At 44.9% G+C, this 25,783-nt stretch overlaps 1 protein-coding gene across 5 annotated transcripts in view; it reads right to left on the bottom strand.

The window, feature by feature from the left end:
* Positions 1-25,783, bottom strand: part of TTC29 (tetratricopeptide repeat domain 29) — a 562,022-nt gene that overhangs the window by 84,827 nt on the left and 451,412 nt on the right. The window contains exon 11 of one of the 5 annotated variants that reach the window (XR_010177479.1): positions 21,348-21,448. The exons of the other annotated variants lie outside the window; for them this stretch is intronic. The gene's annotated coding sequence lies outside the window, so the exon portion shown is untranslated. The remainder of the gene's footprint in view (positions 1-21,347; positions 21,449-25,783) is intronic. 5 annotated transcript variants of the gene reach the window in all.

Raw genomic sequence — 25,783 nt, 5'->3', positions numbered from 1 at the left:
ACTTGTGGCGACAAAGGTCTTGCCAGGCGGAGGAATTGGAGAGGTTCGAGTCATTAAGAAGGACGTAGGATTCACAATGGCTTGATTCGTGGTAGCATCATTTAATTCAGAAGAAGCAAAGGACCGGGAAAGGGCATCTGCCTTTTTGTTCTGAGACCCTGGACGATAGGTGAGTTTGAAATCAAATCGTGAGAAGAAAAGCGCCCATCGAGCTTGTCGTGGATTCAAACACTGAGCTGACTGCAGATATAGAAGATTCTTATGATCAGTATAAACTGTAATGCGATGTTGTGCTCCTTCTAGAAGGTATCTCCACTCCTCAAATGCCAACTTGATGGCAAGTAACTCTTGCTCACCTATTGCATAATTACGCTCTGCCGGGAGGAACTTACGGGAGAAATATCCGCAGGGATGGACCTTTTTATCTTCAAAGACTTGTGACAACACAGCTCCTACTGCTTCTGTAGATGCATGCACCTCTAGTAGAAAGGGACGATTCAAATCAGGCTGTCGAAGAATGGGGGCTGACACAAAGGCTTGCTTTAAATCAGAGAAGGCTTTGATTGCTTCAGAAGACCAGTTCGTAGGATTTGCTCCCTTGCGAGTTAGGGCTGTGATAGGAGCAGCTAACGTAGAATAATTCTTAATGAATCTCCTATAGAAATTAGCAAAGCCAAGAAATCGCTGAATCCCCTTGAGAGTTGTAGGAGTGGACCAATCCCGGATAGCTCGCGTCTCTGGGATGGGTAGCGGATGAATTTGTCCCCTAGGAGGGGTCTTGCCCGGAACCAGGACGACTGGGCAGTCCCATTCACGATGAGGAGGTAGAGAGTCTGCTGCTTGCTTACTGGAAACATCCGCAAGGGATTGATACACCGGAGGTAGATCGGAAAGGCTAATTGACCGAAGAGGTACAATTGTAGCTACACAGTCCTTGGTACAAGATTTACCCCATGAAAGGACTTCCATGGTTTGCCAATTAAGTTGAGGATTATGTTTCTGCAGCCAAGGTAAACCAAGTATCACATCTTGAGAGGCTTTGGGAATCACGTAGAAGGAGAGGTATTCGGAATGGAGCACACCAACTTTCATCTTGAGACATACGGTTCGATGAGTAATTATACCATCTGGAATTCGACTTCCATCCACTGCTGTAACGGCAACTGCTGCTTCCAGAGGCATGGTTTGAACTTTAGACCGCATGACAAAGGCTGAGGAGATGAAGTTCTCGGCTGCCCCGGAATCTAGGAGAGCTGAAACTTTCACTGTAGAACTTGGAACTTCTAATTGAATAGACAAGGTCGGCTCTTTCCCAGAACGTGATTCTAGAGTAACTCCTAGCTTAACCTCTCTTGAATAAGCTAGGAGCGAGAGTTTCCCGGTCGGAGTTTGCAGAATTTAACTAAGTGTTCGGAGGACCCACAGTACATGCAGAGGTTACCCTGTCGACGACGAAGTCGTTCCTCTTCTGTGAGGCGAGAGCGCCCAATCTGCATAGGTTCTTCTGTCGTTACCGGAGACTGTAAAGAAGAGTCTTGTCGAGGCCTAGGATGATAACGTGGACTGGATCGCTCTGCCCTGGATTTCTCTAAACATCGCTCCCTGTAGCGTAGGTCAAGTTTGTTACAGAGAGAAATCAATTCATCCAGTTTAGTTGGCACGTCCCGGATAGTTAAATCATCCTTGATTCTCTCTGAAAGTCCATTCCAAAACGCGGCGATCAGGGCCTCCTCATTCCAGTTTAACTCTGAAGACAACGTGCGAAACTGAATAATATATTGACTGACAGGACGTAAACCTTGACGTAGACGGAGAATCTCCAAGGATGCTGAGGTGGTCCTGCCTGGTTCGTCAAAGATTCTCCGGAAGGAAGATACGAACTCTTTGTAATTAGAGAGGATAGGATCACCTCTCTCCCATAATGGTGATGCCCACTCCAGAGCCTGACCAGAGAGGAGGGCAATAATAAATGCGACCTTAGAACGAGCTGATGGGAAACTGGCGGACATCAGTTCGAACTGGATCTCGCATTGATTCAGGAATCCTCTGCAAAGTTTTGGAGTCCCGTCAAACTTACTTGGAGAGGGTAACTGCAAGCGGGACGTAGGCAGCATCACAGGAGAAGCTGTAGTGGTAACTGGGACAACCGGAGTTGGAATCTGAACTTGAGACGTTTTAATAGCTGTATGAAGAGTCTCTAAACGGTCTGCCATAGTTTGCATAAACTGCACTATTTGTGTCTGTATAGACTCCTGGTTTTCCAGACGGGAAAGGATATCTGACGTAGCACCGCCTCCTGCGAATTGGTCACTTGACGGATCCATGTGGCCAGTGCTTACTGTCAGGCCCGGGTGTTTTTGTGAATCCATTAACCCGGGACCAACCACAGGTGTAGGTGCTGGGCTATGAAGAAAGCAGGGAGGACGAAGAAAGTTCCGATTCATATATTTATTCAAAATAACAATTCAGTAAAGAGTTAACTGACAAGTTGTTAATCATCATATTATACTGAAGTATTGCAGGAATAATATGCAAGAGAAAACTCAAAAATACATAAAAGAAATGTTCATGGAAACATATGCAAAACAAGCTGATGAATAAATGTTGGATTGTCCAAATATAAACGAGCTTTGATGCTGAACTGCAGAATATGATTAACTGGATAATGCAGACATGAAGAGATAACTGTAAGGATTTGCAATGGAGTTTTGAGAGTTAACTGAGAGACTGTGAAGAATTATCCTTGTTATGACAACATAGCAAATATAAACAAGCTTTGATGCTGAACTGCAGAATGTTATTAACTGGATAATGCAGACATGAAGAGATAACTGTAAGGATTTGCAATGGAGTTTTGAGAGTTAACTGAGAGACTGAAGAATTATCCTTGTTATGACAACATAGCAAATATAAACAAGCTTTGATGCTGAACTGCAGATTGTGTTTAACTGGTTAATGCAGACATGGAGAATTAACTGTAAGAATTGGCAATGGAGCTTTGAGAGTTAACTGAGAGACTGTGATGAATTATCCTTGTAATGACAACATAGCAAATAAAAGTACTGAATTGGGTTACTTGCGGGTTCCGGAGATCACTGTGAAACTGTAGTAGAAGACAAGGTGATGAATGGGTTAAATGCAGAGTTGAACAAACGACCGGCTGAGAGAAACAGAATCCTCCAGACTTTGAATGATAGGCAGACTGACAAGGTAACCTCATGCAGGACACTGGGAATCCAACTATTTCCAATAGGAGTGCAATTAACTGACAGCACAGCAGAGAGCCGGTGGATCTTTCAGCAGTGAAGGCTGCAGACGGACCTCTGGGAACGGAGGCGATATCTGGACCACGGGAATCACACAGGAATGCACGGAGAGAGCTCAGAGCTAGAGCACAGCTTTGATACAACAAAGCACTGGCCCAGAGTAACATAATCCCAGCCTACTTAAAGGCAGCACAAGCACGGGATTGGCTTACACCTGCCCACAGGTGTTTTCACAAGTGCTCTGTATTAGCTATTTGGTCTCCAACATGGCCACCTCCTATACAGCAGACACACCGCAGTGCCTTAGGCCATTTGGTCCCCGCACTCACAGTTCCCAGACTCTGCATTACCTGTGCCATTGATCACGCCGTGTCCCCACACGGGCGCACAGCACCGCGAGCAACCGCACTGGCAACGGATGAACCCCAGAACCCGCAGAGGTAAGAGACCGGTTCGTGACAACTGCCTTATTTATTCATCTATATATTCACAGTCTTAGTTTCAAATCGGTGGTTTACATTGCTTAACCACATTTTAAACACAATATCAATCTTTTTGGTGTACTCTTATCTTATTTAAAGATTATTAAAGGTTACGTTTTAATTATCTCATACTTACATTATTATTCACAATTTAAATCATAACTGTTTCCAAGAGCGAGTGCTCCCAACAAAGGTCACTTTTTCTTTGCTTTTCTTTATTACCTATGTATTAGACCTATGGGAGCACCATCGACAATCACCTCTTTCATCTACCTAAGGAAATTTTTACCCTAATAAGGTAGATGGTGATAAATTCCGGAAGTTTTTCTGGTCGGTCGGTTTTCTTGGAAACATTTTCAAATGATCAATCTATCTAACATCACTCAGTCCTGTGCGGCATCCTTAACCCAATTCTTCACTATATAATTGGCGAACCCTAAGAACCTCTGGTCCCCTTTGAGGGTTAAGGGTATCGGCCAATTCTGGATTGCTTGTAGTTTCTCAGGATCCATCTCTAGTCCGGAACCGGACACAATGTAACCTAGGAACGGAATGGATTTAACTTCAAAGACACATTTCTCCAATTTGCAATAGAGATGATTGACACGGAGACGGGACAGAACCTCCTTTACCCAGAAACGATGTTCCTCTAGATAATTGGCAAAGATGAGGATATCATCTAGATAAACCACGACATGGCGGTATAAGATGTCTCTGAAGATCTCATTCACGAAATTCTGGAAGACAGCTGGAGCGTTGCTCAATCCGAAGGGCATGACGAGGTACTCATAATGTCCATCACGGGTGTTAAAAGCGGTCTTCCACTCGTCACCCTCACGGATCCGGATGAGGTTGTAGGCACCCCTCAAATCCAACTTTGTAAAGATGGTTGCTCCGCTGACTCTATCGAAGAGCTCTGTAATCAAAGGTAAAGGATACCGGTTCTTGACGGTAATGTCGTTCAGACCTCTGTAGTCGATGCACGGTCGCAGACCACCGTCCTTCTTCTTAACGAAGAAGAAGCCTGCGCCAGCTGGAGAAGAAGAAGGTCGGATAAAACCTTTCACCAGGTTCTCTTTGATGTACTCCTCCATGGAGTGCGTCTCAGGCAGAGACAACGGGTAAGTTCGGCCTCGCGGTGGAACCTTCCCTGGAATGAGATCAATTGGGCAGTCCCATTCTCTATGAGGAGGAAGGATATCAGCAGAAGCCTTACTGAACACGTCCGTGTAGTCTTGATATGGAGGAGGTGGAACATCAGACGACCTGGGGAAAGAAGAACAAACAGGAAGCACTTTGGACAAACAAGTCTTAGCACAGGAGGGACCCCATGCTAGTATTTGCGTAGTCGTCCAGTCAATTGACGGACTGTGGAGACGGAGCCATGGAAGGCCCAAAACCACTGGATGTGTGGCTCTTGGAATCACTAGGAAGGAAATAAATTCTGCATGAAGAACTCCCACTCTCAGACCAACTGGTAGAGTCCTTAGAGAAATAACTGCGTCAAAAATCTTGCTGCCATCTACTGCAGTTAAGGAGATGGACGAAGGAAGTCTCTCGGTGGGTAGGGACCACCGTTTAACATAAGCTTCGGTTATGAAATTCCCAGCTGCTCCGGAATCAAGGAGGACAATGACGTTCCTGTAACGTTGAGCAATTTGGAGCGAGACTGGGAGATTACAATCATGAGGAGATGGAGAGGAGATTATTACTCCTAGCCGGCCCTCTCATTGGCGAGCTAGGATTTGGAGTTTCCCGGACGTTTGGGACAGGCATTGATAATGTGAGACGGAGCTGCACAATAGAGACAGAGAGACTCAGAGAGACGTCTTCGGCGCTCAGCGGGAGATAGACGGGAACGGACAATTTGCTATGGCTCATCCTTGGATGGAGACGGTTGACGAAGAGGAGGAGCAGAAGATTTTGGAGCAGACGATCTTCCTCGCTCGGTTGCTCTCTCTCTGAAACGTAGATCAACCTTCGTGCAAAGAGAAATTAGCTCATCCAACTTAGAGGGCAAGTCTCTGGTAGCTAACTCATCCTTGATGCGTTCTGATAAGCCATGCCAGAATTCAGCATACAGGGCCTCGTCGTTCCATGCCAGTTCGGATGCCAGGATTTTGAACTGTATGAGATACTGTCCCACAGTACGTGTTCCCTGGCGTAAACGGAGAATCTCAGATGAAGCAGAGGTTACCCGGCCTGGCTCGTCGAAGATGCGCCTGAATGTTGCCACGAAGTCCGTATAGGAGGACAGCTGGGGATCAGACTTCTCCCATAAAGGTGATGCCCAGTCAAGGGCTGAGCCGCTGAGAAGGGAAATGATATAGGCAATTTTAGTACGGTCACTGGGGAAATTGCCAGGCTGAAGCTCAAAGTGGATTTTGCATTGGTTAAGAAATCCCCTGCAGAACCTTGGAGACCCGTCAAATTTTGCTGGCGTTGGGAGATGAAGACGTGGAATGGAAATGGGTAAGGTGGGTGGGGTTACAGCTGGTGTCACTGTTGTGGACGCACCGGACGTGCCAGGTCCACGGAGGGTCGTTTGAATCCCGTCCAGCCGCGTAGAGAGATCCTGGAGACAGCGGATGATGTGGCCTTGTGCAGCCTCCTGATGTTCAAGTCGGGCTGCCAGTTCTTGCATCGGCCTGGCCGCTTGATCCTGGTCTCCGGCTGGATTCATATGGTCAGTGCTTACTGTCACAACTGAGGGTTTTAGCTGACAGGAGGAAGCCTCAGTTGTAGGGGCTGAGAGGAACTAAAACCGGGGAGGTTTAATCAGACCCCTGGACATGTAAGTGTTAAAAGGAAACCCGAAGGTGTGACCATGACAACCAGGTAAAAGTAAATTAAAAGTTTATTGACAAACTCCGTGTAACAACAGACAGCAAATAATAAAAATGGCAATGATAAATAATATGATTCCTGGAGCACTCTGACCATGAAATGGTTTCACAGGTAGGTTAAGAACAGTTGTTAAAGTCCTTAGATGGAATAACCTTACCAGGCCTGGCTGTAGTAGTGAAGATATCCAAGGAACATGCCAGTAGATGGAACAGATGAAGCTGGTAACTTGAATCAGCTGTTGTAATTGCTGGATAGAACCAGCCAGGTGGTAAGACACGGAGTGGATGCGGAATGGAATCAGCCAGATGATAAAGTCACTGAATGAATGCTGGGTGGAACCAGCCAGGTGATGAAACACGGAGTGAATATAATAAGATGCTAGGGAGCGTGGAAACAGAGGAGTTGAAGGATGATTACCGGTGGTAGTGGATACTGCTGGAAGCAGATGAAATAGCTGGAAGCTGGAAACTGGATCAGCCACGGAGGACTGCAGAGTCAGGCTGCACCGCAGGATGGTAGGCAGGTGCGGATCTCTTTAGTGGATGCTGGAGACAGGAGCTGGAACCTGGAAACACAACCACAGGAGAGAGACTGGAACAAGGTATGACAAACAAAGCACTGACCATTTCCTGGCCCAGGCACAGGATACTTATACCTGCAGCAATGCAGGTATTGGCTGGGCAATTATGCAGACTTCCAGGCAGTGGATTTTAGGAACTGAAGCATGTGATTAGATCCAACATGGCTGCGCCCATGTTAGAACTTGGAGGGAAAACTGGCTTGGGAAACCATGTGGAAACATAACTGTAATGGCGGCGCCGGCCACAGAGGACAGGAGACGCCAGACTGACAAATGTATGCTGAGACTCGTGGATGACAACGGAGGCCGCGGCAGGCATGGAACACCACACTGACAACCTGCACCTATAACACAGGAGCGGCGGCGGAGGCCGCGGAGAACGGGAGACGCCATGCAGGATTCAAACATGGCGCCGCTGTGACAGCATCTCAGCGTGACAGAAGGAATGTGCAGTATGTGGACACAGATGAGATCCGGCCGTGGAATGCTGAGCGAGCCTCAGGAGACATCTGAAAGGCAGGTAATGGCGTCCAGATACCCGGATCGTGACAGATTTTAGTTTAGTAAATTCCCGAGATGACACTTTGAAGAAAAAACTTTAAATCGGTCAAAATCGGGAGCTTAGTAAATATACCCCACTATCTGCTGCTACCTGAAACTGTGACAACTCATACCTTATCAAGTGATACAGTAAAATGAATAGCACAAACATTACAATAGTGTTCATTAAACTTTTTAATATACTGTATTTATATTGTAAATGCATTACAAATACTTATTTGTGCTTCGTATGGCACTACACACACATTGTAATTCATGTACTTCAAATACTAATACTCTGATCTGCAACAAATCAATACAAAAATGTCTGCTGCCATTTGGTTGACAAATAAGAATATGCTAAAATTCTTTCAACCTATCCATTTGTGAGCTGGTCATTCAGCTGGCTCTGATATATATTAATTCAGTTTAATAAAAAGATAGAAGCCAAAGCTGAGCAGGCAGGCAGAACAAATATTAATTTTTAAACTGTTTACGCTAATGTAGTTGCACTCAAAACAAAGTTAATGTATTACTACAGAGAAACTGGCAAACATAAAATTAGTTGCACTTAACTCTTAGGGGGTCATTCCGAGTAGAGATGAGCGCCGGAAATTTTTCGGGTTTTGTGTTTTGGTTTTGGGTTCGGTTCCGCGGCCGTGTTTTGGGTTCGACCGCGTTTTGGCAAAACCTCACCGAATTTTTTTTGTCGGATTCGGGTGTGTTTTGGATTCGGGTGTTTTTTTCAAAAAACCCTAAAAAACAGCTTAAATCATAGAATTTGGGGGTCATTTTGATCCCAAAGTATTATTAACCTCAAAAACCATAATTTCCACTCATTTTCAGTCTATTCTGAATACCTCACACCTCACAATATTATTTTTAGTCCTAAAATTTGCACCGAGGTCGCTGTGTGAGTAAGATAAGTGACCCTAGTGGTCGACACAAACACCGGGCCCATCTAGGAGTGGCACTGCAGTGTCACGCAGGATGTCCCTTCCAAAAAACCCTCCCCAAACAGCACATGACGCAAAGAAAAAAAGAGGCGCAATGAGGTAACTGTGTGAGTAAGATAAGCGACCCTAGTGGCCGACACAAACACCGGGCCCATCTAGGAGTGGCACTGCAGTGTCACGCAGGATGTCCCTTCCAAAAAACCCTCCCCAGACAGCACATGACGCAAAGAAAAAAAGAGGCGCAATGAGGTAGCTGACTGTGTGAGTAAGATAAGCGACCCTAGTGGCCGACACAAACACCGGGCCCATCTAGGAGTGGCACTGCAGTGTCACGCAGGATGTCCCTTCCAAAAAACCCTCCCCAAACAGCACATGACGCAAAGAAAAAAAGAGGCGCAATGAGGTAGCTGACTGTGTGAGTAAGATAAGCGACCCTAGTGGCCGACACAAACACCGGGCCCATCTAGGAGTGGCACTGCAGTGTCACGCAGGATGGCCCTTCCAAAAAACCCTCCCCAAACAGCACATGACGCAAAGAAAAATAAAAGAAAAAAGAGGTGCAAGATGGAATTGTCCTTGGGCCCTCCCACCCACCCTTATGTTGTATAAACAAAACAGGACATGCACACTTTAACCAACCCATCATTTCAGTGACAGGGTCTGCCACACGACTGTGACTGATATGACGGGTTGGTTTGGACCCCCCCCAAAAAAGAAGCAATTAATCTCTCCTTGCACAAACTGGCTCTACAGAGGCAAGATGTCCACCTCATCATCATCCTCCGATATATCACCGTGTACATCCCCCTCCTCACAGATTATCAATTCGTCCCCACTGGAATCCACCATCTCAGCTCCCTGTGTGGAGGCAATTGCTGCTGGTCAATGTCTCCGCGGAGGAATTGATTATAATTCATTTTAATGAACATCATCTTCTCCACATTTTCTGGATGTAACCTCGTACGCCGATTGCTGACAAGGTGAGCGGCGGCACTAAACACTCTTTCGGAGTACACACTTGTGGGAGGGCAACTTAGGTAGAATAAAGCCAGTTTGTGCAAGGGCCTCCAAATTGCCTCTTTTTCCTGCCAGTATAAGTACGGACTGTGTGACGTGCCTACTTGGATGCGGTCACTCATATAATCCTCCACCATTCTTTCAATGTTGAGAGAATCATATGCAGTGACAGTAGACGACATGTCCGTAATCGTTGTCAGGTCCTTCAGTCCGGACCAGATGTCAGCATCAGCAGTCGCTCCAGACTGCCCTGCATCACCGCCAGCGGGTGGGCTCGGAATTCTGAGCCTTTTCCTCGCACCCCCAGTTGCGGGAGAATGTGAAGGAGGAGATGTTGACAGGTCGCGTTCCGCTTGACTTGACAATTTTCTCACCAGCAGGTCTTTCAACCCCAGCAGACTTGTGTCTGCCGGAAAGAGAGATCCAAGGTAGGCTTTAAATCTAGGATCGAGCATGGTGGCCAAAATGTAGTGCTCTGATTTCAACAGATTGACCACCCGTGAATCCTTGTTAAGCGAATTAAGGGCTCCATCCACAAGTCCCACATGCCTAGCGGAATCGCTCCGTGTTAGCTCCTCCTTCAATGTCTCCAGCTTCTTCTGCAAAAGCCTGATGAGGGGAATGACCTGACTCAGGCTGGCAGTGTCTGAACTGACTTCACGTGTGGCAAGTTCAAAGGGCATCAGAACCTTGCACAACGTTGAAATCATTCTCCACTGCGCTTGAGACAGGTGCATTCCACCTCCTATATCGTGCTCAATTGTATAGGCTTGAATGGCCTTTTGCTGCTCCTCCAACCTCTGAAGCATATAGAGGGTTGAATTCCACCTCGTTACCACTTCTTGCTTCAGATGATGGCAGGGCAGGTTCAGTAGTTTTTGGTGGTGCTCCAGTCTTCTGTACGTGGTGCCTGTACGCCGAAAGTGTCCCGCAATTCTTCTGGCCACCGACAGCATCTCTTGCACGCCCCTGTCGTTTTTTAAAAAATTCTGCACCACCAAATTCAAGGTATGTGCAAAACATGGGACGTGCTGGAATTTGCCCATATTTAATGCACACACAATATTGCTGGCGTTGTCCGATGCCACAAATCCACAGGAGAGTCCAATTGGGGTAAGCCATTCCGCGATGATCTTCCTCAGTTGCCGTAAGAGGTTTTCAGCTGTGTGCGTATTCTGGAAAGCGGTGATACAAAGCGTAGCCTGCCTAGGAAAGAGTTGGCGTTTGCGAGATGCTGCTACTGGTGCCGCCGCTGCTGTTCTTGCGGCGGGAGTCCATACATCTACCCAGTGGGCTGTCACAGTCATATAGTCCTGACCCTGCCCTGCTCCACTTGTCCACATGTCCGTGGTTAAGTGGACATTGGGTACAACTGCATTTTTTAGGACACTGGTGAGTCTTTTTCTGACGTCCGTGTACATTCTCGGTATCGCCTGCCTAGAGAAGTGGAACCTAGATGGTATTTGGTAACGGGGGCACACTGCCCCAATAAATTGTCTAGTTCCCTGTGAACTAACGGCGGATACCGGACGCACGTCTAACACCAACATAGTTGTCAAGGCCTCAGTTATCCGCTTTGCAGCAGGATGACTGCTGTGATATTTCATCTTCCTCGCAAAGGACTGTTGAACAGTCAATTGCTTACTGGAAGTAGTACAAGTGGGCTTACGACTTCCCCTCTGGGATGACCATCGACTCCCAGCAGCAACAACAGCAGCGCCAGCAGCAGTAGGCGTTACACGCAAGGATGCATCGGAGGAATCCCAGGCAGGAGAGGAATCATCAGAATTGCCAGTGACATGGCCTGCAGGACTATTGGCATTCCTGGGGAAGGAGGAAATTGACACTGAGGGAGCTGGTGGGGTGGTTTGCGTGAGCTTGGTTACAAGAGGCAGGGATTTACTGGTCAGTGGACTGCTTCCGCTGTCGGCCAAAGTTTTTGAACTTGTCACTGACTTATTATGAATGCGCTGCAGGTGACGTATAAGGGAGGATGTTCCGAGGTGGTTAACGTCCTTACCCCTACTTATTACAGCTTGACAAAGGGAACACACGGCTTGACAAATGTTGTCCGCATTTCTGGTGAAATACTTCCACACCGAAGAGCTGATTTTTTTGGTATTTTCACCAGGCATGTCAACGGCCATATTCCTCCCACGGACAACAGGTGTCTCCCCGGGTGCCTGACTTAAACAAACCACCTCACCATCAGAATCCTCCTGGTCAATTTCCTCCCCAGCGCCAGCAACACCCATATCCTCCTCATCCTGGTGTACTTCAACACTGACATCTTCAATCTGACTATCAGGAACTGGACTGCGGGTGCTCCTTCCAGCACTTGCAGGGGGCGTGCAAATGGTGGAAGGCGCATGCTCTTCACGTCCAGTGTTGGGAAGGTCAGGCATCGCAACCGACACAATTGGACTCTCCTTGTGGATTTGGGATTTCGAAGAACGCACAGTTCTTTGCTGTGCTTTTTCCAGCTTGAGTCTTTTCATTTTTCTAGCGAGAGGCTGAGTGCTTCCATCCTCATGTGAAGCTGAACCACTAGCCATGAACATAGGCCAGGGCCTCAGCCGTTCCTTGCCACTCCGTGTGGTAAATGGCATATTGGCAAGTTTACGCTTCTCCTCCGACAATTTTATTTTAGGTTTTGGAGTCCTTTTTTTACTGATATTTGGTGTTTTGGATTTGACATGCTCTGTACTATGACATTGGGCATCGGCCTTGGCAGACGACGTTGCTGGCATTTCATCGTCTCGGCCATGACTAGTGGCAGCAGCTTCAGCACGAGGTGGAAGTGGATCTTGATCTTTCCCTAATTTTGGAACCTCAACATTTTTGTTCTCCATATTTTAATAGGCACAACTAAAAGGCACCTTAGGTAAACAATGGAGATGGATGGATACTAGTATACAATTATGGATGGACTGCCGAGTGCCGACACAGAGGTAGCTACAGCCGTGGACTACCGTACTGTACTGTGTCTGCTGCTAATATAGACTGGATGATAATGAGATGTAGTATGTATAAAGAAGAAAAAAAAAAACACAGGTAGGTGGTATACAATTATGGATGGACTGCCGAGTGCCGACACAGAGGTAGCTACAGCCGTGGACTACCGTACTGTACTGTGTCTGCTGCTAATACAGACTGGATGATAATGAGATGTAGTATGTATAAAGAAGAAAAAAAAAACCACGGGTAGGTGGTATACAATTATGGATGGACTGCCGAGTGCCGACACAGAGGTAGCTACAGCCGTGGACTACCGTACTGTACTGTGTCTGCTGCTAATATAGACTGGTTGATAATGAGATGTAGTATGTATGTATAAAGAAGAAAGAAAAAAAAACCACGGGTAGGTGGTATACAATTATGGACGGACTGCCGAGTGCCGACACAGAGGTAGCTACAGCCGTGGACTACCGTACTGTACTGTGTCTGCTGCTAATATAGACTGGATGATAATGAGATGTAGTATGTATAAAGAAGAAAGAAAAAAAAAACACGGGTAGGTGGTATACAATTATGGATGGACTGCCGAGTGCCGACACAGAGGTAGCTACAGCCGTGGACTACCATACTGTACTGTGTCTGCTGCTAATATAGACTGGATGATAATGAGATGTAGTATGTATAAAGAAGAAAAAAAAAACCACGGGTAGGTGGTATACAATTATGGATGGACTGCCGAGTGCCGACACAGAGGTAGCTACAGCCGTGGACTACCGTACTGTACTGTGTCTGCTGCTAATATAGACTGGATGATAATGAGATGTAGTATGTATAAAGAAGAAAGAAAAAAAACCACGGGTAGGTGGTATACAATTATGGACGGACTGCCGAGTGCCGACACAGAGGTAGCTACAGCCGTGGACTACCGTACTGTACTGTGTCTGCTGCTAATATAGACTGGTTGATAATGAGATGTAGTATGTATAAAGAAGAAAGAAAAAAAAAACCACGGGTAGGTGGTATACAATTATGGATGGACTGCCGAGTGCCGACACAGAGGTAGCTACAGCCGTGGACTACCGTACTGTACTGTGTCTGCTGCTAATATAGACTGGATGATAATGAGATGTAGTATGTATAAAGAAGAAAAAAAAAAACACGGGTAGGTGGTATACAATTATGGATGGACTGCCGAGTGCCGACACAGAGGTAGCTACAGCCGTGGACTACCGTACTGTACTGTGTCTGCTGCTAATATAGACTGGATGATAATGAGATGTAGTATGTATAAAGAAGAAAGAAAAAAAAAACCACGGGTAGGTGGTATACAATTATGGATGGACTGCCGAGTGCCGACACAGAGGTAGCTACAGCCGTGAACTACCGTACTGTGTCTGCTGCGACTGGATGATAAATAATGATATAAAAAATATATATATATCACTACTGCAGCCGGACAGGTATATATTATATAATGACGGACCTGCTGGACACTGTCAGCAGAATGAGTTTTTTATAGAATAAAAAAACACCACACAAGTCACACGACGAGTGTTTAACTTTTTCAGGCAATCACAATATAGTATACTATACTGGTGGTCAGTGTGGTCAGGTCACTGGTCAGTCACACTGGCAGTGGCACTCCTGCAGCAAAAGTGTGCACTGTTTAATTTTAATAATATGTACTCCTGGCTCCTGCTATAACCTATAACTGCTCCCCAGTCTCCCCCACAATTAAGCTGTGTGAGCACAGTCAGATATTATACATAGATGATGCAGCACACTGGGCTGAGCACAGATATGGTATGTGACTGAGTCACTGTGTATCGTTTTTTTCAGGCAGAGAACGGATTATATTAAATAAAACTGCACTGGTGGTCACTGGTCAGTGGTCAGTCACTAGTAAACTCTGCACTCTCTAGTACTCCTAAGCTCCAGTAAATCAAGTGTCTCTGTCTCAATCTTACTCTCTCTCTTCTAATCTAAATGGAGAGGACGCCAGCCACGTCCTCTCCCTATCAATCTCAATGCACGTGTGAAAATGGCGGCGACGCGCGGCTCCTTATATAGAATCCGAGTCTCGCGATAGAATCCGAGCCTCGCAAGAATCCGACAGCGTCATGATGACGTTCGGGCGAGCTCGGGTTAACCGAGCAAGGCGGGAAGATCCGAGTCGCTCGGATCCGTGTAAAAAAAGCTGAAGTTCGGGCGGGTTCGGATTCCGAGGAACCGAACCCGCTCATCTCTAATTCCGAGTTGATCGTAGCTGTGCTAAATGTAATCATTCACACTGACATGCGGGGGGACGCCAAGCACAGGGCTAGTCCGCCCCGCATATCAGTGCCCCCCCCCCCCCCCGCAGAAGTGCAAAGGCGCGATGCCTTTGCATTTCAAGAGTAGATCCCGACCAGCGCGGCTTTAGCGTGCTGGTGGGAGCTACTCGTCGCTCCCCGGCCCGCAGTGGCTGCGTCTGACGTCATGCAGTCGCGCGGACCGCACCCCCAACGGTCCGGCCACGCCTGCATTGGCCGGATTGCGCCCCATAAATGGCGGCTTAATGACGCCGTCCAGCACCCTCCCACCCAGCGACCGCCTCTGCCTCAGAGGCGATCGCTAGGCAATGACGGCTGCCATGGGCCAGTACACTGCGGCGCCGGCGCAGTTCCGACCCGATCGCTTCGCTGCGAGAAACAGCAGTGAGCGATCGGGTCGGAATGACCCCCTTAGTGCGAAATTCAAATATTTGTCCGCCAGCAGCCACTAGATGGCACACAAATGGAGCTATTCAATTGTAGCTCCGTTCGGGCATGAAGGCTGCTGGCGTGTGTATTTCAGCTGGCAACCCAAACGCCACTTTTAGCAATCTCGCCAAGCACCTTGGCCGGGTTTAGCTGCTTTATGTGGCTAAACCCGACCTTTATTGGCATGGTCAGCATGAAAAATAACAACAATTGAACTGTGCCCCGCAATCTACAATTACTTTAGATGGGAGATTGTGGGCACAAAACAATTGAATATCACCATAAGGGTCCTAATTCCCTGGCATTTAAATTCTCGATTTGACTTGCTTATTTGATGAATGACCGAATAATGTTACTGCATGGGAATTTTTTTTAATCAAAGTAGACAGTCAGAGAAATGCCCCTCGTTACGATCCAAACCCATTGTGTTTATTTACCTCCAGAAACAACTTGTGATTGGCAGAGAAAACAGGTCAAAGTAGCTCATCCTATGGTGGTACTTCCAGTAAGCAGTTTTTAGTTTCATACTGTTTTTTTTATTTTTATCTCAATGGGATTACAGTTAGAAGATTTTACTTTGGATTCCAATAAGATTCATACATAATGGAGTGACCTTGTGACTCCTCAGTTTATTGTCTCCATGTTTTAGAGGACCCAGTCTGGGCTGTCCAGTGCACTGCAGGGGAGGGCAGATATAACATGTGCAGATAGAGTAAGATTTGGGTGGGTTATTTTATTTCTGTGCAGGGTAAATACTGGCTGCTTTATTTTTAAATTGGGTTGGTTAAGATAATGGAGGTTAGGTTACGGTATTCATTTAGAAATGAACTATTAAAATAAATGGAAAAATTATTCTACTAGTTGCATTCTCTGTGCATGCTAATGCATCATGTGCAACAGGTAAATGAAAGAAAATGTGTGCAGGTTATCTTGCTATGACCTGGGGAATACATAAAAGAAGTTCATGTAGACTTAAAACCATAAATATACAACTTAGCATGTTAGCTTTGTACAGTATATGGATATGTATTATACAAAGTGCAGTATCACTATGATATTAGGTGGTGACCGGCAGATCAGAACGTTTGAGTGAAAACCTGTGAGTGCATCTCCTATCTAGAACGTTTTAAGATTCTGCACCACTGAACGAGTTTCCTCCTTTCACAAGTGCGATGTACGCAATTTCCAAAGTTATTAGCAAAATGTAAATATACAGTATATCTAAAGTACCATTGCTTTTTTTTTTTAATAAGTACTTGTTCTGAATAAAGTAACCTAGAAACTTTGCAAAAAAATATCTTCTTTCAAAATGCTAAACAGACTGGAAAAAGAATAAATAATCTGCTAAAATATTGTGACGGTTACCGTTAGAACAACTGGGGGCCCATATTGTGTTGCCTTCTTCTGCATAAGCACAATAATAAATAGTCTCAGGGAAGATGATATAAAGTACTGAAAACTTTCAATTTTTTCTTTCCATCAGTTTTAATATCCACAGTGCCCACACTTTTCCTGTGGGCTGAATCACAGTGCTGCAATCTAACTCCCTTCTGACAACCGTTCCCTACCTGCCACTTGTCAGAACAGGATACTGATTTTGTATCTGGGCTTTTCAAGTGCTACACTGGTATCTTCAGAAATGGAGAAAGTCTGGAGAAGGTTCTTTCTGTCCTAACTCAATTACTGCATTCTTGAACTGCAATGTATTCATTTGTGGGCACTAAGGCAGACAGTGGGTGGGTATTGATTAGGGTATAATGTCATGTGCAACAGTGAAGGCAAGAAAAAAAAGTGTATTCTGCTTAATGGTCTGGTATTAAGTAGGTGGGAATGGCTACTAATTAGCCAACAATTGCTGTGTATCCCGGTTTCCAAACTTTCCCTCCTCCCGTGGCCACCAGCTGCCAATCCGTTCAATCTTTTTTTATTTTGGAGTTCATTGCTTACTGCAGCGCAAAAAGCCTTTGTTTAAGAAAGAGGTCTCCCAGGGTCTCAGCTGCTGGGGTACTGCTTGCTGCTTGCGATGAGTAGCAACTGTCAGTTTATTTTATCTCAATCTTTTCATCATTCTGCTGAAACTGGTCGAATGAAGCCACCTGAGAGACCTGAGCGCTGAGCACCTACACGTCATTAGCCCATCTCTCCCTACATAACAAGTCAACTGAACAGTGCCTCAAATGCAGCTCTTTAACCCTGTATTCTCCGCTCCATACTGACTATATACATTCAGCTGACATCAAAATATTCACCAGTTATTATAATGATGTTCATTTGCTTTACTAGTATATATGGCACAAAATAAACTTCATAATGCATACTGTAACCTACTGTATATAACAGAGCAACATTTTGTATTATACTGAAATGTTCTGAATGAAATATGACAATAGTGTATAACTATAGATCTATACACACATTCGGTGGCTAGAAATGAACAAGCTAAAAATGGATAAACTACTATTAAAATCACAATCAGGTGAAAACACATTCTAGTGCAGCTCATTATCCTGAAATTGTACAAAAATCAATATACAAATATAACAATTTCTATATACAAAGGATAACAATACAATTATTATGAATAGCACATGCCTGATTGCATGTAAACAGTTAAAACAGTAAGTGATGCTATAGTGGTTGCTTAAGGGGAGATTATTTAGTTATTTATGTTCAATTTATTCCACAATACAAAAATGGTAAATAATTAAAAACGTATTTCCATGTCATGTGCATGTGTGAGTAGCAATATATATATATATATATAGATAGTGTAAAAAAAGGTGCAAATAGCGCTACAACCTGTTTATTTGTAACCAGATATCCTCTACTGGGAGGTTTTAGACTCTAAATCTCTTTGAGACAATAAATACATAAATTAGTGAACACTACCAATCATAATGGTGTCACAACCAGATTTCTATATAGTCCAATTCCCAATGGGACTTGTTCTCAAGAAATGTTCTAGTGGTAAATCAGTTGCGCCTTCAGTGTTTGTGAACAGTTCATTCAAAAAAATCCTTAGATGACAATAAAATATGCGTACCAGACATATGTAGAACAATTGCCTTATATCAAGTGTCTTTGCATCAGGGTATCCCTTATTCGTACTCATGTAAGACTGCACTATATTAGATGATGCTTTCGTCTTTCCAGCAACAATTTCAAGTGCCTTGAAGAATCAGAAAGCTCCCAAATGGGAAGGAAAGCCTCTAATAGTGTAGTATCGTTTAAAAAAGTTTTAATAATACACACAATGACAAAAACATATAGGTAGACTCGTACAATTTTAAAAATGCATAAAAGCTTATCTGATATTTCTCAGACAGGAGCGGAGTGCCGGTAGGTGCCCAACGCACTTCAGGGGTCCTAAAAATGAATTGAGAGGACGAAACGCGTTGGACACCTACCGGCACTCCGCTCCTGTCTGAGACATATCAGGAGAAATATCCTATATATATATATATATATATATATATATAACCTTCACAGTGACCCGGCACTCCTGCGGTCCCCTCTGCCAGCGAACAGCTGCTCCCGGTGCCCTCCTCGTGGAGGTAATACTCCCACATACAGGCAGTGCAATGAGGCGGCACTCTGGAGACTTTTCAAGTGATTTATTGAAGTGTTCTACGTTTCGGGGACGCAGCCCCTTCGTCAGGATAAATGTGTACATCAACAAAAAGTGTTTAAATACCTGAGTGAGATCGCTCACACCCGCCGCCTCCAACCGCGTCGCCCGGTTTCCGGTCACGTCCTCCTGGTCCCGCCGGAAGTGACGTCACGCTGGCCCGTCCAGCTGACGCGTTGTGGCTGGGAAGAGAGAAACCATAACAACATGTAAACAATATGTCTGCCTCCATTCAGCCATTGCATTATATGTCAGACACAACAAATCAAGTGATCAATAAATAAATAAGACGATCTGATATATATAAAACCATACACATATAAAACTTATAATAATCAGAGCGATATCAATGTGATATACTTACAAATAGACAATATTAATGCAACAAACTGCGGACTGCATTTTAAAGAAAAAAATAATAATAATAATAATAATGAACAATTAATAAACAATAGTGACCTAATATAATAAATTCATCAAGCTACCAAACTATTTCCACTAGATTTGGGGTTAATTATTACCAATGCAAATAGATACTACATCACCTTTATAATAAAGCCCAGGATTACCCACTTGCTTGCCAAGCTTCTCACAAAAAGCATCTTAAATTAAGGGCTTCATTGAGCCCCTTTGGCGCAAGTGTATTTAATGTATGAATCCAGCGGGACTCCAATTGTAACAATTTTTTGGATCTATCTCCACCCCTTAGGGATTTGGGGACCTGATCAATGATTTTGTATCGAAGTGTGGCCATATTGTGTTGTTTTTTAGCAAAATGACGGGCCACTGGTTGCTCGCTATCACCTGTTTTTATAGCTTCACGGATGGCATACCTATGTTGTGCCATTCTGATCTTAAAGGCACAATCCGTCTTGCCCATGTGGCTTATCATATGTGGGCAAGACGGATTGTGCCTTTAAGATCAGAATGGCACAACATAGGTATGCCATCCGTGAAGCTATAAAAACAGGTGATAGCGAGCAACCAGTGGCCCGTCATTTTGCTAAAAAACAACACAATATGGCCACACTTCGATACAAAATCATTGATCAGGTCCCCAAATCCCTAAGGGGTTGAGATAGATCCAAAAAATTGTTACAATTGGAGTCCCGCTGGATTCATACATTAAATACACTTGCGCCAAAGGGGCTCAATGAAGCCCTTAATTTAAGATGCTTTTTGTGAGAAGCTTGGCAAGCAAGTGGGTAATCCTGGGCTTTATTATAAAGGTGATGTAGTATCTATTTGCATTGGTAATAATTAACCCCAAATCTAGTGGAAATAGTTTAGTAGCTTGATGAATTTATTATATTAGATCACTATTGTTTATTAATTGTTCATTATTATTATTATTATTATTTTTTTTCTTTCTTTAAAATGCAGTCCGCAGTTTGTTGCATTAATATTGTCTATTTGTAAGTATATCACATTGATATCGCTCTGATTATTATAAGTTTTATATGTGTATGGTTTTATATATATCAGATCGTCTTATTTATTTATTGATCACTTGATTTGTTGTGTCTGACATATAATGCAATGGCTGAATGGAGGCAGACATATTGTTTACATGTTGTTATGGTTTCTCTCTTCCCAGCCACAACGCGTCAGCTGGACGGGCCGGCGTGACGTCACTTCCGGCGGGACCGGGAGGACGTGACCGGAAACCGGGCGACGCGGTTGGAGGCGGCGGGTGTGAGCGATCTCACTCAGGTATTTAAACACTTTTTGTTGATGTACACATTTATCCTGACGAAGGGGCTGCGTCCCCGAAACGTAGAACACTTCAATAAATCACTTGAAAAGTCTCCAGAGTGCCGCCTCATTGCACTGCCTGTATATATATATATATATATATATATATATATGGGTTGGGTTCATGTGACCAGCAGTTGGGACCCTGGGTTTTAGATGGCCGGGGGGATGTGAGCGCAATGAAGACCCTTGCGGCTTTGCTAGGCTCACCCCGCTGCGGGCTCGGTGGATACAGGTTCTATTTCCACTCTGTGGGTGTCATGGATACCAACGAGTGGGAATAGTCCCTGTTTGTCGGCATGCAGACCGGCGGGATGTTCACCGTTCGGGATCCCTGCGTAGGTATAGTGATATATATATAAATTTATTTTACAGAAGGGTAACCCTTTATATCTTGTAGTTGCCTATTGATATAAAGCATTAAAAATAAATCAGAATCATTACTAATGACGTAATAAAAACAATTACAAAAATAAAATATATACTTTTGTGCATTCGTATGTAATCCTCAACTTCACGGTATAACTCAGCCAAAATACATGTTGGATTGAAAATCTGGCACTTGAACAATACATACTTGATATGGTATATGGTATACTGTACCAACATCAGCCAAAACTTTCTGGGTTGCTGCGAGAAGGCGTCGTATTGGCGATGAAATTCAGCTGCTGATGTGACCTTTGTAGAAAGAAATCTGATCACACTACGCACATCAATGTTTGACCATGTTTCCACCAGTCCAGTATCTTCCAACTGATGTTGGGACAGTATGACTGAGATGAGGCGCAATCTAAAGGGCGCGTGGGGAAGCAGTGGTCTACCTGCTCTGGCCTGGTGGGAAATTAGAATGATACTGCATAGAGAATATTATACACGTGAGAGGTCTTGTTACTGTACTTATTGAACTACCCTCATAGATTAGAGTTACAGAAAGATATATTACATTTATCTCTCCAAATGTCATAGATCCATGAGTTATCCTGGAACTACTATATTTGCAATTTAAAACTCTTGCACAAATTAACTATATTAGAGTCTTTTAAATAATTTATTTGCAAATTTTATATTTAAAAGGGTGTGTTTTTTTCATTTCAGTATTAAAATATTTTTGGGTTGCAATTCAGTAACTATAATATTTTTATATACAGTATACATTAAAATGATTCTAATCGGGAACTTTTAAAGAGGCCTTTTACCATACAAAAGCTACTCCCCATCCTTCTATAGACAGACATGTACTGTATCCTGTACTCAGAGAAAAGCAACCAGCCCAGTACTAGGTCACTAATACCCCTTTCAGATCGCAAAGCTGGGTCCCACCCGGGAATTGGAAATGGGTCCTTCCCGGGTGGAACTCGGCATTGGACCTTTCACACTGCATCCCTGACCAGGCAACATAACCGAGTCTGGTTGCCTTAGCGGCGAGGGGTGGAGCCGGCATGGGGAGCAGCGCTGGGAGATGAGCTCACCTCCGCGCCGCCTTTCCCTATGTAGTGGACGGGTCCCAGGTCGCATCGACCCGGCAACCCGTTCCCACTGCACCTGACCCGGTATTCAACCCAGGAATAACACTGCTTTATTCCCGGGTTGAATTACCGGGGCAGGCGACCCGGGAATTCGTCCCTTTCACACAGCACAGCGACCCGTGTCGACGCGGCAATATACCGGGTCGATACCAGGTTATTTGTGTGGTGTATTGGAAGGGGGTCAGGATAGATTGCACTTGTAATGCACCAGGTGCAAAACACTAATCAGATGTTGACCATAAAGGGATTTTCTGTACCATTGTATCCATTTTGAAAAACAAATTACAGAGCTGTTTCTGCATAGCAAGAAACATTAAAGTGTGCCTGTTTTCAGCACACAGGGCCTCATTCCGACTTGGTCGGAAATTGATTTTGTCCGTCTGCACATGCGCAGCATTCACAGTACGCGTGCGCAGGCATTCACATTGCAATCGCATTCTGAAAGGATGTGATTACAATTTGATTGACAGGCAGTGGGCATTCATAGGTGGCGACGCGGCATTGGGAGGGAGTGGAGCAGGAAACACAGGCATGTCATGGGCGTTTTCGGGGCGGCATGGATGTTCAGGCCAAAATTGCATTGTCTGCGGGGGTTCAAAAGTTAGCACTTACCATTGTAATAATTGGGAGGATCAGGGTAAGTCTTGATAAATGAGGAGTAGGGTCCTAATCCACAAAGGATTGCAATTGCAAAGTTGTTTGAAGCAGCTTTGCAATTGCAATCCTCAGCAATGCAAATGCAGGAGAAGGTGCATACCACCTCCTCCCTGCATTTGCAATGAGATTGCATCTGAGATGACCATCATGATCATCGGTCGGGATGTTCATCTGCGTCGGCAGGTTGAGTGAACCTAAGCTTTCTCAGCATTGCCATCGCTAGGCGGCCTGCGAGGCCAAGGAAACTGTGTTGCGCCTTGGCCTTGCTACTCCCAGAAAGCAGGGGGATACGCCCCCATTTTCCTAAACGCCGGCAGCCACCGCCCCTCCCGACGAATGCCTCTACCTGTCGATCAGGCAGAGGCGTTCACATTTCTGTGCTGAAATCGCAGGACCTAACCAATGGGATAAATTCAGTAAGGATCACTGATGGGATCCTTACTGAATCACCCCTAGGTACATACGTTTGACTACTTTGGTATCAAAGTGGCAAATTGTGATTTAATTTCCCTTGCTGAGATTAAATGGAGTGGGAAGAAGAGGAGAGAGAAAAGCACTCGGGGTATTTATCAAAGCTTTTAGAGAGATGAAATTGTAAGAGTTAAAGTATCAGCCAATCAGCTTCTGTTATTTTTCAAATACAGCCTATAAAAGGTAGAAGCTGATTAGCAAGTACTTTATTTTTCACAATTTAATCTCACTTTGAGCTTTGATAAATACCCACCTTAGGGAGATGGGTGGATGTACAGCATTTAGACTAGGCCTGGTAAATGAAGGGGTAGCCAAACCTTTATCAAAAATGAATGTGTGTCAATAATGCAGGGCTCGACAAATCCTGGGCACCAGGTTATGGGACCTGGTGACTGGATTTTGCCAGTGGTGGGAGGAGTCTCAGAAGCTCCAGAGGTCCCAGCAATAAGTTTTGCAATCCCTAGTGGTCCCAACAATCCTCAGCGGCTTCAGTTCCCAGCGTCCCCCGGAGCGTTAGGCACCAGCATCCCCCATGGTTTTAGGTCCCAGCAATCCTTCATAATTCCAGCATCCCCGGCAGTTTAGGAGATCCCAGCATCCCTTGCGGTTTAGGAGGTCCCAGCATCCTCAGCGGTTCCAGGCTCTGTCATACCTGGCAGTCCCAGGCTCCGGCATCCTAGACATGGGTAAGACAGCTTCTGGCTTCACATGTACATTAGCCACCATCCTTAAACACCCCCTTACTCTCTTGGGCCCTGCTGTGCTTTATTTGGTGCCCGGTGCTGGAACCAGTGTGCAGGGCTGTTCAGCCGCTTCCCCCTTTTGCTGGGCCACATGTTTATTTAGTCAAATAGCCCACTGAAGACATTTTATTTTAAGGCTTTCCTTCTATAAATGTATTAGTATTTGGAGGCCCTACTGCGTGGCAGACTATGGTTTGGGATCTCAGCTGTGTGGCATGCTATGGATATGGGGCCCTGCTGCTTGCCATACTATAGATTGGGACCCCTGCTGTACAGCATGCGGTGGAATAGGGTCGGTACTGTGTGGTATACTATATTGGGCTCCAGAGATAGGCATGTGGCTGGGTCTGATGGGCATTAAAGAGGCCGGTGTGGTAGTCTAAAGGCATATGAGGAGGTCTGTGGGGCATTAAAGGGACTTGTCTAGTGGCCTATCTAAGTTTTCAAATATTTTGGCTGGTGACGATGTCTGGCTCCTAAACTTTTAAGCTGGCTCATACATTTGAGAAAAACTTATCAAGCCCAGTAATAATGTAACAGCTCTAGGCTGCAAATCAGTATCTGTCTATAAGATAGTCACAGGTGTGTGAAGAGAATGAACAACAGTGTTTGGAGTGTATCACAAATGTATCAGCTCTGGATACCTAGGGAAACCTATGTTATTGCTAGGTATATCACAGTGACATGTATCTATGTATCCAAAGATAACACACAAACTGATAAATTCTCCAAAATGTAACACAGAAAACACCTATCTGGATTAACTATCTTTCATAATTCAACATATTATAATGCAAATTTAAGACGGTAGTAAAATGGTAACTCATATGACAAGTTATAATTACAATGAAGAGACTGAAAACAAACAAACACCAGCATTAATAGGATGTACACATATAGGGAGGAGTCGGAGAAATGCTTCAGTTGCGATCTCCTGAATAGTAGTAGGACCCACTATTTGCAAAACAAATGGCCTCACACTATATCTATGTCAGCATGTGTTTCACGGAAGAAAAGGGCACCACCATGGCCTGTTAATGGCAGGGCTAAGTGCTGTAGTGCCAGTAATATGCTGCATGGTTCCTGTATTTATAACAGGGAAAGAAGAAGAAGATAAAGGCTCCTGGTGTTCAACGTCAGCATACCTTGCCTACACAGCTGCTGATAGGAGGGGGCTGCAATAGATAGAACATTGGGGGTCATTTTGAGTTGATCGCTCACTAGCAGTTTTTAGCAGTCGTGCAAACGCTAAGCCGCCGCCCTCTGGGAGTGTATTTTAGCTTAGCAGAAGTGCGAACGAAAGGATCGCAGATCGGCTAAAAAAAAAGTTGTGCAGTTTCAGAGTAGCTCCAGACCTACTCAGTGCTTGCGATCTCTTCAGACCATTCAGTTCCGGATTTGACGTCACAAACACGCCCTGCATTCGGCCAGCTACGCCTGCGTTTTTCTTGGCACGCCTGTGTTTTTTCGAGCACTCCCTGAAAACGGTTAGTTGACACCCAGAAACGCCCACTTCATGTCAATCACTCTGCGGCGGCCATTGCGACTGAAAAGCTTTGCTAGACCTTGTGTAAAAATACATCGGCCGTTGTGAAAGTACGTTGCGCGTGTGCACT

The sequence above is a fragment of the Pseudophryne corroboree genome, chromosome 1 (assembly GCF_028390025.1).
Source record: "Pseudophryne corroboree isolate aPseCor3 chromosome 1, aPseCor3.hap2, whole genome shotgun sequence".
Classification (NCBI taxonomy): domain Eukaryota; kingdom Metazoa; phylum Chordata; class Amphibia; order Anura; family Myobatrachidae; genus Pseudophryne; species Pseudophryne corroboree.
This window is presented reverse-complemented; position numbering and strand designations above follow the sequence as displayed.